Raw genomic sequence first — 2,491 nt, 5'->3', positions numbered from 1 at the left:
TATTTCAAGTAAATTTTAACTTTATTTTAGAATCAAACTTCAAAATATCAGGGAAGGAAGGTCACTTTGCAAAATGCAAGAGTGAAGTTTTGGAAAGAGTCATGTACAAATGCATACAGGCGTATACACTGGGTAAGCACATTTCTACGAGTGGTGGCATGCAGGAAATGAAACCAGATATGTAAAAAAATTGAGCATCTTGAGAATGACAGCTATAGAGTTAGGAATAAAGGCTGGAATTTTACCAATCTTTAAAGAGAGCCTTAAGTAAAATGTAGTTACATGTCTTTGCCACAATTAACCAAGATTTAAACAGTATACAGTCTTTTAATAATAATTTAAGAAGTTATATCACTTCCATGCTGACATATTACACATTTGCTTCTTCAGCCATTTAAAAACAACTGAGTTTAGCCCTGTGGTGGCCATGTGCAGCTGCTGTGTGCAGTGGACATGGTTGCAGCTGTGGGCGTGGGCCTGGCGAGGCAGCTCTCCAGGGAGCAGGGCATCACCCTGCTTGGGAGTGCCAAAATCGTGCCTGAGTTCTTCTTACTTTATATCAGTGTGACATTTATCCATCTGAAACTTTTGCTCAGGTGCAGAAATATGGACTCACCTTTCTTATAACTACTGATTGTGAGCGCTTAAAAAATCCAAGTAATGTGGTGGAACAACTAAAAGATTGCTTATTCAAGTGCTCAGTTCAGAAACTGGTTGTAGTCATCTCGAATACTGAACATGCTGAGGGCCTTGAAAGATGGCAGTTTGATATTGAGTATGACAAGGCTGCCAAAGATGACAGTCTTTTCTTCAGAAAAATCTCAGAAAGCTAGCCACGATGAAGTCTGCTGGGCAATCAGACAGAACAAAGCTACAGCGACATTCCTGCCACAGCTAAAACTTTACTGTTCATTTAATCTGCTGATCTATCAGACAAAGATTTGGTTGTACCTGAAAAGTGAGAAGCATCCGGTACCATAGTTCATTACCAATTCTGAGCAAGCTTGTCCGTGTTCCTTCACTATTACAATCCACAAAGTAAACAGTAAGGCGGCCAACAAAATATTGTCCATGACTGGGGTTGGGACAAGAACAATAATGGAATTCACAAATGTGTGCTTCCTGAAACCAAGTCAGCTATAGTTCATGTTTTATTTCACTGATTAATTTTTAGATGGGGAAAACGTAACACTCTATTTTACTGAGTTGTGCATAATTGTTCCATCTTTTGATTCCTGTTTGACTTTTCATAGGGTTTATCATATTTTTTTGCACATGGTTCAAAATGGAACCAGACGATCACATCGGCATTGCAATGTCAATTCTTTTGAAGATGGTAACTGAGGGTGGAAAAATTGTTTGTTATAGAGCTAAATGCCTTCCTGAATCAGAACTTTTGCTCAAGTAGTTTGACTTGGAATATAGGTAAATATGAAACACAGTAAAATAACTATGAATATTCAGAATCTTTGTTTCGGTCCTAACATAACAGATACTAACACACTACAATATAATATTGCTAGTAGGGCCTTTTGCCATTTATTTCATTTGTATAGTTTCCATATTGAAAAAATCTCTAATTATTTGATTATGATGTATATACTTTACACTTGCAAAGCTATTGCTATTTCTACTGTTTTTAATTCTGGTGATATAGAATTCTTTAAAATGTCATTTTGTGTTTTATAAAATCAAGCTTTAAATGACAATAATAAACTTAAATGCGCATGTTAAAAAAAATTGAGTTTAGCATCTACTTAGTAAACATGATTAGTTTGAGGAGGAATCCCCTTGATGCTGTTAGTTATAATGCCTCACACCTGTGAAATACTTCATAAATTACAAAATTGACTTTAACATTGCCTCATACTTCAGAGATGGCAGTCACAGCATTCTAGTGGCCAATCCGTACAAACTGAATATCAGGTTAGATGACTATGGAATTTATTTAGGATTACAATTAGTATGTATAAATATGTAACAAAGATTGACAAATATTAAGCCTTTTTGTATTTTAATATTAAATTTTTAGCTTACTCAAGCCATGCTTTTCTTTATTTTTCTTCCCTGTATCCTTTCTATCCCCTTGGGCTCCATTTTGCAACCTTCTTTTTCTGTCCTTTGTTCCTTACATCTCTCCTTGCGTGCTTCATGTGTACTATTTGTTTGTCCTCTGCTTATCCATGTAGTTTAGGGGCCACTAGAATAGTGATTTTTCCCCTATTTTCCCCTTCTTCATGAAATTTCTCTTCATAATATCTTCCATGTCTATAGTTTCAGTTATCACTGCTATGTGCAGTATGCCTGTAGTAGATTGAATAATGGCCACATAAATATACAACGATATAATCCTTAAAATATGTTACTTTATTTGGGCAGTTCTCAACAAAGGCGAAAGCTAAATTTAATTATTTTCTTAAATTATGTCTGCAATAATTTCTTTACATGATCAAGTATAAGCTATTTCTTCTAAAACTGAGGAAATAATTAG

The 2,491-nt window shown here is 35.2% G+C and overlaps 1 pseudogene; it reads left to right on the top strand.

Moving 5' to 3' along the window:
• The first annotated feature begins 453 nt into the window (after positions 1-453).
• Positions 454-1,143, top strand: LOC132213637 (mitotic spindle assembly checkpoint protein MAD2A-like; annotated as a pseudogene).
• The last annotated feature ends 1,348 nt before the right edge of the window (positions 1,144-2,491 follow it).

This window comes from Myotis daubentonii, chromosome 1 (genome assembly GCF_963259705.1).
Source record: "Myotis daubentonii chromosome 1, mMyoDau2.1, whole genome shotgun sequence".
Classification (NCBI taxonomy): Eukaryota; Metazoa; Chordata; class Mammalia; order Chiroptera; family Vespertilionidae; genus Myotis; species Myotis daubentonii.
Note: the sequence above shows the minus strand (reverse complement) of the source record. Positions and strands in the feature narration are given on the sequence as shown.